A 14,755-nucleotide genomic window follows, 5' to 3' on the forward strand; every position below is an offset into this window, starting at 1 on the left:
GACCAAAACCCTAGATTGAAAAACAGAGTTGACTCTACTACAGCTAGCAGAACCTGACCCAGACCCAGATGGCATCGACGCCTGTGTTAGCTGCAGCCCAGCCCCCATCTGCATCGCCGCCGGTTCACCCAACACCTTGTGTTCTGCCGTCACTTCATTCTCATCCAAAGCCAGCCCAGAATATGGCAACCCTACATGAGTGATGAAACCACAAACCCCACAGCGGCCAAACAATTTATCACACTACTAGCAAAACAACAATTACCCACGGATTTTAATCTGTGGGTAATAAGACTATCTCACACGGATTTCAGTGTGTGATAGCTTTTACCCACGGTGCACGCACAGATTGGTATTACCGTGTGGTTTGGAGGGGGGGTAATGCTCATCCGCCACGGATTATGTTGTCCGTGTGAAATACTTACGTGGGCCCCACTATAATTCCACAAATATAAATTACCGGAATTAGCTGCAATCCGTGTGAACAACTCTATTTCACACGGATTTCTGTGCCAAATACGTACTTATCTCACACGGATTTCTGTGTCAAATACATACCTATCTCACACGGATTATTTTATCCGTGTGAATATTAGAAGTGGGCCCCACTATCTTTCCGTAAATATAGATCACCGTAATGGAATGCATCCGTGTGAACAACTCTATTTCACACGGATTTCTGTACCAAATACGTACCAATCTCACACGGATTTCTGTGTCAAATACATACCTATCTCACACGGATTTCTGTGTCAAATCCTTTTACCCTAACTCTCATTGATTTCTGTGTGTAAAAGTAACAGCATGTTAAAAAAAAAAATTTCTGCTAATTAATTTGCAACCTAAACATAATAATACTTTTATTTTTTATTCAAAAAAATACTTTTATTTTTCTACAATTTAAATATATTACAAATATTTACAATAAAATGAACAAATCCACAACTCAATCGAAAATATTCAAACTTTACATTCATAGCAAGATATTTTTTTACATTTCATACCAATGCTAATTAGAATAAAAATTAGTACATGATCATCAACAATGCAAGTACTACTAATTTCATTGTCTGCCCAAGCTGCAACATTCCAAGTGAAATGTGAAAAGTTTGGATGAGAGCTTGACATAACCGAACTTTGTCTTCGATTACCGGTATTCGTCTGTATGGCAACCAAGACAATGTCATAGAGTAACACGTCTCAAGCAAATTGAAAATCAATATAGGTAGGTAGTTTCTGCAAGACCCACATTTGTGACAGTCCTACGATCATCATATCAAAATTACAAGTCTAACGGATGGTCCGATCTTCACATATCACAAATCGAACTATCAAAATCGATCGAAATTGTAAAATTCACAACTAAATCATACGATATCCAAAATTCACATGTTATATATCAAAATGATCGTATCGACATGTAGAATCTAAAAATGAGCAGAAACTTCTCTTGGGACCCCCGGAACTGGCCGAAAAAGGTCGCCGGAGTTACGAGCAGAGCCGCCGCCGACCACCTCCAATGGTGTTGGGGCCGGGCTTCTCCGCTTCGTTTCATCATTTTGAGAAACATTTATAACTAGCACGAAGTCAGAAAATGAGTACAAGTGATCGAAAATTACCAAAACAGTCCGGTTTGGCCGGAAAAACTGCAGTTTCCGATAGCTGCTCCGTTCAACGTAAAAACGGTTGCTTCGGGTCCGGTCCTTCTTTCTGCATGTTCTACTCCTTGATACTAGTTCAACAAACTAAAGAACTCGAGTTTTGGTGGCCGGAGATAGGAGAAATCTCGGTTTGAACCAAAACGGCCGAAAATGGAAACGTGGTTACCGCCGCCGATACAGGCCGTGCCGCCGCTCAAGGCTACCACAGGCAGCTGCACAAGGAAGATACGAAGCTGTAGGATGTGGTTTGGCGTCAAACGGTGGCCGGAGGAGGGAGAACGGAGCCGGAGACTCCATGCTCTGTTTTCAGCTCGGGGAGAGGAGAGAGAGAAATAGGGATCGATATGCTTCAGATTTGGATCAATGTGCTGGTTATAAGCGGAATTTCCACGGATATCCGTGTGAAATACATTTACCCTTGCTACTGATATCCGTGTGTATGGCTCAGACATCCACAGAAATCCGTGTGTAGTACTACTACAGGAGGGAAATTGAATTTATTCCAAAAAAGTGAGCGGGAAAAAAATTTACCACTAAAATCCGTGTGAGCTACAAATCTGTTAGTATTTCACACGGATTTCTGTTAGTATTTATATTTCACACGGATTTCTGTGGCTTTTAAGTACAGTAAATCCGTGTGTGTTGTTATTTTGTGGAAAATTTTCTGGTTTTAAGTAGCATTATACACAGATATCTGTGTGTTTATAGTATTACACACGGAAATCCGTGTGCAATACATTTACCTTTGCTACGGATATCCGTGTGTATGTACTTAAGAAATCCACGGAAATCCGTGTGTAATACTACTACGGGAGGGAAATTGAATTTGTTCCAAAAAAGTGAGCGGGAAAAAATTTACCACGAAAATCCGTGTGAAATACATATCTGTTAGTATTTCACACGGATTTCTGTTAGTATTTCTATTTCACACGGATTTCTGTGGCTTTTAAGTACAGTAAATCCGTGTGTGTTGTTATTTTGTGGAAAATTTTCTGGTTTTAAGTAGCATTATACACAGATATCTGTGTGTTTATAGTATTGCACACGGAAATCCGTGTGAAATACATTTACCTTTGCTACGGATATCCGTGTGTATGTACTTAAGAAATCCACGGAAATCCGTGTGTAATACTACTACGGGAGGGAAATTGAATTTGTTCCAAAAAAGTGAGCGGGAAAAAATTTACCACGAAAATCCGTGTGAAATACATATCTGTTAGTATTTCACACGGATTTCTGTTAGTATTTCTATTTCACACGGATTTCTGTGGCTTTTAAGTACAGTAAATCCGTGTGTGTTGTTATTTTGTGGAAAATTTTCTGGTTTTAAGTAGCATTATACACAGATATCTGTGTGTTTATAGTATTGCACACGGAAATCCGTGTGAAATACATTTACCTTTGCTACGGATATCCGTGTGTATGTACTTAAGAAATCCACGGAAATCCGTGTGTAATACTACTACGGGAGGGAAATTGAATTTGTTCCAAAAAAGTGAGCGGGAAAAAATTTACCACGAAAATCCGTGTGAAATACATATATATTTACCACTGATTTTCGTGTGTATTTATCTTGGTAATATATAACTGTCATGTTAATTATTGTTTACACTGAATTCTGTCTCTATTCTATTTTTTTGACACGGAATTTAGTAGCTAATTTTTCATTTCACACAGATATTCGTGTGTTGCTCATTTCACAGATAATTCTGTAATAAACACTTGTTGTAACGGAATTCTGTAGCTAATAGAGTTTTTCACACAGAATTCTGTAGCGAATGGTTCTTTTCACACGGATTTCTGTGTGTGTTACTTATTTCACACAGATGTCTGTACCAAAAACCGGTCAACTCTTTAAACGCTACTACTTCCCTAAGGGGAGCCGACCCTTGAGGAGATAAAATTTCAGAAATTTTTACATTACTTGATATAGCTTCTACCCATGAGAGCATGAGAGTTTACAGATTAAAAAAATAAGTTACGAGTGAGCGGTTATGAGCATATTAGTTTTATGTAGTCTTTAAAATTTAGGGTTGACCTACTAGATCGAAACCCAAATGACGACGAAAATAGCTGAAATTTTGAACACAACCATTTATTCTTATCATGATAACATCCTACGGTCGATTTTGATAAAGTCCATTTCCTACGCATTGTTGCTTATGGAAGGTATACTTTTCATTATAACTAATAAACTAGTTATACCACATTAGTAGACATATAAGAATTTTGTGCAATCCAAAAAATAAAAAAAAAATATTGATAAATTTGACATTACTCATCTATTTATAGCGTATTAATAGGTACGGTGTAAAAAAATTAACTCAATCTGCCGTTCTTTCAATATCAAATAAGTGGTGAACTTTATATACACATATACTTTTTCACACGGAATTCTGTAGCTAATTTTTATTTTCACACGGATATCCGTGTGAATAGGTTTTAGTTTTTACACAGACATCAGTTACTGTTGTTTATTCACACGGATTTCTGTGTGTAGTCTCCTTTTTCACACGGAATTTTGTAGCTCATTGTTCTTTTCACACGGATTTCTGTGTTAACATTTCACACAGATATCTGTGTGTATTACTAATTTCACACAGATGTCTGTACCAAAAACCGGTCAACCCTTTAAACGCTTCTACTTCCCTAAGGGGAGCCGACCCTTGAGGAGATAAAATTTCAGAAATTTTTACATTACTTGATATAGCTTCTACCCATGAGAGCATAAGAGTTTACAGATCAAAAAAATAAGTTAGGAGTGTGCGGTTATGAGCATATTAGTTTTATGTAGTATTTAAAGTTTAGGGTTGACCTACTAGATCGAAACCCAAACGACGACGAAAATAGCTGAAATTTTGAACACAACCATTTATTCTTATCATGATAACATCCTACGGTCGATTTTGATAAAGTCCATTTCCTACGCATTGTTGCTTATGGAAGGTATACTTTTCATTATAACTAATAAACTAGTTATACCACATTAGTAGACATATAAGAATTTTGTGCAATCCAAAAAATAAAAATTGAAAATTAATAAATTTGAGATGGGTATTTATAGCGTATTAATAGGTATGGTGTAAAAAAATTAACTCAAATTAAAGCCATTATTTCAATATCAAATAAAGTGGTTAACCTTATATACATCGATACTTCCCTAAGGGGAGTTAAAGCACAAGGAGATAAATTTTACAAAATTTTTACATTATTTGGTATACCTCATAATCATGAGAGTATGAGAGCTGACAGATCGAAAAAATAAGTTGCGAATGAGCGGTTATGAGCATATTAGTTTTATGTGGTATTTAGGGTTAAGGGTTGATATAGTAGATCGAGACCTAAACGATAACAAAAATAGCTGATATTTTGACCATAACTATTTATTCTAATCATGACAACATCCAACGGTCGATTTTGATAAAATCTATTTGCTCCACATTGTTGCTCATAATTAAATGTATACTTTTCTTGACAACTAATAAACTAGTTATACCACATTAGTAGACATATAAGAATTTGGTGCGAACCAATAAATCAAAATTGAAAATCAATAAATTTGACATTACCCATCTATTTATAGTGTATTAATAGATATTGTGTAAAAAAAATTAACTCAATCAGCCGTTATTTCGATATCAAATAAATGGTCAACCTTATATACACCTATATTTTTTCACACGGAATTTTGTAGCTAATTGTTATTTTCACACAGATATCCGTGTGAAAATGTTTTAGTTTTTACATAGACATCAGTTACAATTGTTTATGCACACGGATTTCTGTGTGTAGTCTCCTTTTTGGCTTTTTCACACGGATTACTGTGTCAACATTTTCACACGGAAATCCGTGTGTATTACTCATTTCACACAGAAATCTGTATCAAATACTTATTGTAACGGAAATCCGTCCCTCCATAATTCACATAACATAAAAAATTAATGATTTCAAAATAAACTAATTTATAATACATACAGAAATCCGTGTGAATTGTTTTTCACACAGATATCCGTGTGAAAATGTTTTAGTTTTTACACAGACATCCGTTACTATTGTTTATGCACACGGATTTCTGTGTGTAGTCTCATTTTTGGCTTTTTCACACGGATTACTGTTTCAACATTTTCACACGGAAATCCGTGTGTATTACTCATTTCACACAGAAATCTGTATCAAATACTTATTGTAACGGAAATCCGTCCCTCCATAATTCGTATAACATAAAAAATTAATGATTTCAAAATAAACTAATTTATAATACATACAGAAATCCGTGTGAATTGTTTTTCACACAGATATCCGTGTGAAATGTTTTAGTTTTTACACAGATATCTGTGACTGTTGTTTATTCACACGGATATCCGTTGATATTGTTATTGTATAAATTATTGTGGGCCCCATTATGCTCATTTCACACGGATTTCTGTCAGTATTTCTATTTCACACGGATATCTGTGGCTTTTAACTACAGTAAATCCGTGTGTGTTGTTATTTTGCTAGTAGTGTCATAGCGAAACTTGCAGAGATACTCCACCATATCCTCCACCCAATACCATCGCTGAAATGACAGAGGTCGAGAGAAAGGGATCTCAACCCGGATTTGATACTTACCCACTTTCTTGGCTTGTTTATCAATCTCTTGGAAGTCACCAAGAGTAAACCTGATCATCATCATAATTCGCTCCGGCGGGAATGTAGGAGGGATATTCTGCAACGTGATCTAATATGATGCCTTCACCAGCGGCACCATCTCCACCGAAACCACTCCATCATACTCAACCAAAGCCACAGGGGCTCTGTTGAAACCCCATGACACCCCCTTCCAAACCCTAAGCCGGTCTGCAGGATCTGAGAAGGAAAAAATCACCGTTAACATACCCAAAAATGATCTAACCTTAAACTCCCTAGCTGTGAGAAGTTTTCCAACCATAAAAACATATGATTGCCTCAAACCCTTACCTTGTGACGGACATAGATCCACTTGTCTCTTCCCCTCGGCGATTGCAAGAGAGGAGACGAGACGCGTGGCCATGGCATCAACAAGCAGTTGAAAGTTGCACAGAAAGCCAAAACTCTAACCCTAGAGACGAGAGAGAGAGAGAGAGAGAGAGAGAGAGAGAGAGAGAAGCGGCTGCTATCTTAACTCAATACGTACAGAATACTTGTCATGTTTGTTCTGTTAAATTTCCTTCTACATTTCACTTTTCTTTAAATAAGCATAATAAATACTATATTTATTAGGCTTATTTAATTATTTTCTCATTAAATTGCTTTCAAAAATTATGATAATTATTGCTTTGGGGGACCCTTTGGGTTCGTGCGTCTACGGTGCAGTGGATTAGTCTGGCTTTGCTTGGCTTTCGCCGCAATGTCGGTGCAGGTGTCCTGGCGCTGGGATACCACTGCATGGGTGTGTGAGTTACTAACAACTAACCCGATCAAAAAAAAAAAAAATTATGATAATTATTGCTAAATTATATAATGATGAACTCTTTTTAGTATTTGATTTTAATTTTAGATTGCATTTTCTATTTTAAATTTCCTTTGACTTTTGATTCCTATATATTTATAAATTAATTGTAATAGTTAATACAAAATAAATATAGTTAAGAGATACGATATTTTTCTTCTTTTTATCATTTACTCTAATTTTTGTTGTATACAGCAACGAAAAAAATATTTAGAAGCCCTACCTAATATAAAATCTTGGCTCCACCACTGATTTAAAAGTAAGCATATTAAATCACATGAATATAATTAAGCCAATTCTTAAGAGAATGGTTAAATTTTTGAACTACCATATATGCCTTCACATAATATAGATATTAGTAAACAAATTATTTCTATATGAGGATAAGATAGTCAATAGACTATGATAAATTTGCAATATCTCCCATGAAAAAAGGAGAAACTTCTCTAAAATCAGGAGAGAAATTGCTGTAATTTTTTAAATTTTAAAAAATAAAAGCCAATTGAAATGTGCGGAGCACATGCTAAGGGGCTAGTTTATAAATTAATTCTAATAGTTAATACAAAATAAATATAGTTAGAGATACGATATTTTTCTTCTTTTTATCATTTACTCTAATTTTTGTTGTATACAGCAACGAAAAAATATTTAGAAGCCCTACATAATATAAAATCTTGGCTCCACCACTGATTTAATTTAAAAGTAAGCATATTAAATCACATGAACTAGTGTTTTTGCAAAAAACTCCAAATCAGTTAGAAAAAGTATTACTATTTTCAACGCATTATCTAAAGGGTAAAAAAAACAACTGTCTTTCTCTTGAGAAACTCTATCCGACTGGGAGATCAATCTCGTCCGGCGGCACCTCGACGTCAGGACAGGCCCATGGCCATACCGACGTTTTTAGATGCTATTGTTTGGTGAGTTTTACAGGGAGTTGTTTGGGTTCGAGTGATGGACAAACTGAATTGGGGACAGGTTTCAGTGGGTTGTCTTTGAGACGCAGTGGTCGTGGTATATGGCGGCGGTTCGTGGTGGTGCTGATTCGTTGTGGTGGCATTTTCATGGTGATGCGGTTTAGTGCCGGCATGGTTTGTGGTGTTGTGCAACGCTAGACTGTGGAAGCACGGAACTGAGGTGATGTGGATCGTGGAAGGGTAGGTTGTGGCAGCGCCAAGACAGTGTCGGCTTGGATGATGCGGATTGTGAGTGGCGGGCTCGAGGTGGCGCAGGTCGTGCTGGAGTGGATCGGTGCGACCTCGGCTTGAGCGGGCGATGACTGGGTGTAGAGATAGCCATTGGGTCTGGGCCTGATTTGTTTTGTTGGACTTGGACCTGGACTTCTTTCTCTTGGAGCTCATTGGGCTTCTAATTAGTTAGGTTTTTTTCTCTAAATAATTCCCTACTTTGTTAGGGAGCTATGCTTCTAGGTTTTTAGTGAGCATCATCGAGTCTTGTTTACTCTGCCTATTTACTATGTAGTAGTTAATAGTCTATAGGCTCCCTGTATGAGCATAGGACCTTCAAATGATCGGACCTAATCTATTATCATTGTGCTACTACCACAAACTCTTTATCGACCCATAGATAGTAGAGGGAGGATATGTAATGGTCTTTTCTGGCCTGAGTTTTAATATATATCGACATGATATTCTTCAAAAAAAAAAAAATGCATTATCTAAAGTTTTCTTATTTTGTTTGAAATTATTCCTAAAAGATATTTTTTTAGGGCATCAACAGCTGAGTAATATAACAACTAGTCTTCTGTGAGTCGAACTCATGACCACTCACTTACAAAGGAGATTTGTAATGATGAGTCGAACTTATGACCACTCAACAGCTGAGTAATATAACAATTAGTCTTTCGTGAGTCGAATAACAGCTGTGCTATTTGTAATGATGTTTCTTCTTAATGGAGTTATCTTTCCGGTATGTCACCGCAATGTCAAAGCAAATGGAGTACCTATTTGTCCACTCTTTGCTAAATGGTGCTTGTTAGAATAAATAGTTTCTGCGAAGAGTCTTGGTATTATTTCAGGATGTTCTCTGTAGGCTTATTGTAATCTAGGGTTCAGGCTCTACGTCTCCCCCCTGTATTCTGCAATTTCATTAATCAAGTCTTGAGGGTAGCCGTACTAGCTCCTTTAAAAAAATAATAATAATAAGGTCCTCGTTAGAATAAGATAAGTTCTCATTTAAGTAATTAATTAAGTCCTAAAAGTGGTAATAATAGCAGGTTCTCATTTGAGTAATTAAATCCTTAAAATAGTAATTGTATATATGTCATAAGTTAACATATTGTATAATTTCCCCAATAGTAAGACTCATATTATGCGAATCAAGATTTGAACAATCCACAGCCAGACTAAGTCGGAGGTTTTTTTTAGGAACACTCAATCACTTCTTCTCGAAGCTGATGCTAACTAGAAATAGCACTAGGAGAATCATTTGAAGATTCAAGCTCCCTGATCACAAGATTTGTCTTGGGCTTTGGGACCGCAAAGGAGTGACCACCCAAAGTAGTTGATGCCAATGAAGATGGGATGATCGACTGAATCTGGGCTTTAAAAACAAGCTTAGGACCCAGAATTACGGATTGTACGTAAGCATCCTCTGCAGCATCTTCAACCCTAGTAGGGTTTACTTAAGATTCAAATGCAATGGTTTGGGACGCATTGAACTTGGCCTAGTCTGGAACTCTTGCGGAATCGCCATTACAGAACACGCAGCTTGATGTGAGTGACAAACCCAGAATTCAAGCACTACCCTACCAGGTTCTTGAAGAAGAAGACAAAGTCTAGTGCGATTCCATCCTCCGCTACTAAGTCTTGGTGATGGGATGGGTTTTGTAAAATTGGGCTTGTGGTTATGGTAAACGGATCATGTTCAGAGGTTTTTTTTTTAATAAAGATAAGTCGAACAAGACTTTTTTATTAAACATATGTTTAAAAAACGATCGAATTATAATATAAGTGTCTTTAGAGTTAGACGCCATATAACCTAATTATCATGTTAGGACTGTACTTTGTTCTTCCTTTTAGTGTTAAATTTAGTTGTTTTCATATTAGATTATGAATTAGTGTTCTCTATACGCACACCATTAGATTCTAAGTTAAATTGCACATTGAGTTTGTTCATCTAGAGATTTGTCAAACACAACAAGAAGAACAATGGTTCCTGTTTCATGGTTTACATGCTTAATTGTTTTTTCTTTCTTTCCACATTTCAGAAAAATTTCAAAGTAGTTATGGAAGTACTTACCTTTTTTCTAACATCTTGGTACTTATCATATCAACTATTAACTGAGTCAATGAATATGCAAAGTATGGGACAAATAAAAGATAATTCAAAATAAATATGCATAGAATTATCCTTAAAAACAAATCCAAGATTGGTTGTCCTTATCGTTAGCTTCACAGTTTTTGTCTATGACATTTTGTTTCCGATGTATTCTTGAAAATGAAATCAATTTAAACAATATCGAAGGCATGAAGAGAGAAAAGGGGAAAGAAGTTTTACCATAACATTCCTTCAGTTTATAATCAGCGAGGGTTCCCAAGTCCCACCTCATTTTTTTTTTAAGATTTTCTTTTATAAATTGGTATGTGATAATTTAAATTTCCTCCTATTACTATTCCTTAGATAAGTCTAATAAATGCGAAAACAGAGAGCAGACCTTCTTCCCTGTCCCGTGACTAGCCCTTACGCCATGGTCAGACCAGCCTTTGTCCACCCCCTCTGGGTCTGGTGTGAGGCCATGCTCTCTATAGGATTAGGAAGATCACAGTGGCTATAGGTGAGGTAAGGGAGAGGGAGATCGCGGTGGTTAATTGGCTGGGAATGGTTCTCTACTTGCAGGCCTTATCAACAAAGTTGAGTGTTGTTTCAGATTTGGAGGCTGCCTGATGAAGACGAGGTCGGGGCGGCATGGGTTGGCTCACTGGTTCACTATAAAGGGAAGGAAGAAGGTTGACAGCGACGCTCCGGTGGAAGTGGTGGGGCGGTGTGATATGGGGTCAACCTGCGGTGGCTACAAGGTTAGGCCGGGCTAGCTGGCTGCATGTGATCTTTAAGTCTCTAGGGTTGTTGCTTGGGCTTGGGCCCTACCTGGGCTAGGTTTTTTACCTTTTTTTTTTTTCCTGTTTTTTTATTCTAGTTATTCTAGCTGGTTAGCATTGTTGTGCTTTTGGTGTGTAATAGGTCCCTGCATGTATTTTGTGGGGCTAGTCGGGTTAAATGCATGTGTGTGCACTCTAAGTGCCTTGTCTGGACTAGCGAGGCGATGATCCATTCTGGTTAAATGGTTGCTACCTCCTAGTGGTAAGATGAAACTTAGTGTCGTCGAATTTATTCTCTAGCAGCAACATAGTAGGAAAGCTGTGATTTTGGTAATTATGCTTCGTTGTAATCGAGTTATCTTTCTGTTATGTCACTGCCTTGTCAAAACAAATGGAGCAACCAGTAGAGTACTCTTTGCTAGTTGGTGCATGCTAGAATACTTATATTTAGTAGTCTCCTAATATCATTTCTGGATGTTCTCTAAATACTTATTGTAATAAGAGGTTTATTTTTATTTTATTTTAGAGAATGCGGTTATCAATCCATTAAAACCAATATGTAGATAACATCACAAAGAAATAGCTGACCCAAGATTGGGCTATAACAAGATTGAGACATTCTTAAATAACCCTAAGTCACCTAAAATGCAACCTCACCATGAGAATAAGCCCAAAGTAACCAATAACCTAACACTACTAGCAAGAGCTCTGAAATAGGCCTAATATTTTTCATAAAACTTGAGAACCACCCTACGCAAAGGGGGCACCTCTAGAGAATAATGCAAAAGTAAAACATAACCAATGCTAGATTAAAAAACCCTAAATAGACTGGGCCAAAAAAAGTTCAGGCCCAACCCCTAGGTAGCCTCGCAAGATGGGAACCCAAGCAGAGGCCCAGCACTCTACCTTCTGACCACAACCCATGCTAAGATATGCCTGGATGCTGTCGCCTACCACCACCGACTGGACACCAGTCACCGCCACCTACACACACCGCGCTCAATCTAGACCAGATGCATAACAAGCAGCCACCCACCACTAGCCAATTGAAGCAAATCCAGCGCCCACACGACCATGAAGGAGCATACTACCATCCACACTCGGAAAATCCCCCTTCTCTACCACGCAAACCCCATCATGCACAACCTCACCTGTGTCGCCATCTGACAAGCCTCATCCTACAAACACAGGATGTACTAGATCGAAAGTGATCCAGCCGTCATGCCAAGGCATGGAGGCACTTATTCTCTCTTAACGCCCACCTCCCACCTTGACAGGGATAGAAGAGCAATGTTGAGGCTAAGAAGACTCGTCCAATGATGACGTCAAAGCAATACGCCGTCAAACAGAGCAAGATAAACAGTGGCGGCTATTCCTCTAGAGAGAAAACCTACAATACTGAACCAAAACAAGTTAAATTTTGTGGCAAAATTCGAACACCTAATATAAAATCTTTGTTCCACTGATTTAAAAGTAAGCATATTAAATTACATGAACAAGTGTTTTTGCAAAAATCCTGGCTAGGTTAGTATTCACCTACTTGGTTGATTTGATTAATTTCATCTACTTTGCTAAATTGGCTAATTTGGTTATGAATTGAAGATATAATATTTGAATGAATCAAATGATTAACTCTTGTATCACTATATCAGTCTGGTGTGACTTAGCTAATCTGTATTTTGCACTGGTTGAATTAACAGCATTCTCTATTATATGTGTGTCAGTGTGTGTGTATTCTTACTTTATGAATTTGAGACTTTTACTATTTTACACTAATAAATGACCTAATTCAATGATTTTGATTATTGATCCTTTAAATTTCTATGTAAAATTGTGTCTACAAAAAATCAACCAAATTAATAATCATTTGGTCATTTAAAATTGTGTAAACAAATATAGTCCGTTAGATAAAATTAAAACAAGTGTTGTGCTAATTAAATGGTAAAACGTTTTTTGATTTAGCTAAATTTCTCTTTTTTTTTTGGTAATTTTAAGTGATAGCTTATTAGACCCACTTTTCAATCACATATCCGCATCTCAACTATTCAGTTTGTAGGTCTATATGAGTAGTAGGGGTCGTCTGGCCGAGCCTTGCTATATTTTTAAATAATTGCGGGCCGGGCCGGGCTTGGCCTTGAGGGCTTTTTTGGGCCGAGCCTTGCGGGCTTTATTTATAAATAAATATTTAAAGACACGAGTATTTTTTTTTTTAATCAAGCTTTGGAAATTCAATGGATAATGATCAAATACAACCAAAGATAACAAATCTATATAACTATATTGTACCAAAAAAAATCTATATTTATATATAGATACTAATTTATTGATAAATAAATTTTTAAAGACACTAATTTTTTATAAATCTATATTTATACATCATACACTCCAAAGAGCTACATATAGCAATTCAAAAAAAATGAGAAACCGACCGTTGGATGAGTTTATTACAATAAATTATGAGTGTGGTAAAAAATTTAGCCAATTTCACCATATTTCGAATCCGATCGGATTGGTCAACCGTAGTCACTTATATGTTTTATTGGTTGACCGATGGCGTGACAACCGCGAAACGTGCTTATTTTTTCACATCACGTTTGTATATATTCCATCGATGGATGTGCGTGGACATAAGATAAAAAAAATTAATTTTAATTACAAACACGTTGGACTATACCAATTTTATTCCTAAAGTTATATGACTTATACATTGCATTTAAATTGTTTAGGTTCATTCTAAAGCAACCATGAGGTGGAAAATGAATTCGGAGAAACCAACCGCTTGATGGAGAGATTGTAATGTTTTATGGTGGTTGTAGAAAATCCAGCCAATTTGGTTCTCGTTTCGAATTCGATCAACTAGGTCAAACGTAGTTACTCTTATAAACCTATATTTATATATCATACACTCCAAAGAGCAACCCCTATCAATTCAAAGAGAATGGAGAAACCGACCGTTGGATGAGTTTATTACAATAAATTATGAGTGTGGTAAAAAATTTAGCAAATTTCACCATATTTCCGAATCCGATCGGATTGGTCAACCGTAGTCACTTATATGTTTTATTGGTTGACCGATGCTGTGACAACCGCGAAACGTGCTTATTTTTTCACATCACGTTTGTATATATTCCATCAATGGATGGGTGTGGACATAAGATAAAAAAAATTAATTTTAATTACAAACACATTGGTCTATACCAATTTTATTCCTAAAGTTGTATGACTTGTACATTGCATTTAAATTGTTTAGGTTCATTCTAAAGCAACCATGAAGTAGAAAATGAATTCGGAGAAACCAACCGCTGGATGGAGAGATTGTAATGTTTTATGGTGGTTGTAGAAAATCCAGCCAATCTGGTTCTCGTTTCGAATTCGATCAACTAGGTCAAACGTAGTTACTCTTATAAACCTATATTTATATATCATACACTCCAAAGAGCAACCCCTATCAATTAAAAAAAAAAAGGAAAAACCGACCGTTGGATGAGTTTATTACAATAAATTATGAGTGTGGTAAAAAATTTAGCCAATTTCACCATATTTTCGAATCCGATCGGATTGGTCAA

Source organism: Rosa chinensis, chromosome 7 (assembly GCF_002994745.2).
Source record: "Rosa chinensis cultivar Old Blush chromosome 7, RchiOBHm-V2, whole genome shotgun sequence".
NCBI lineage: Eukaryota > Viridiplantae > Streptophyta > Magnoliopsida > Rosales > Rosaceae > Rosa > Rosa chinensis.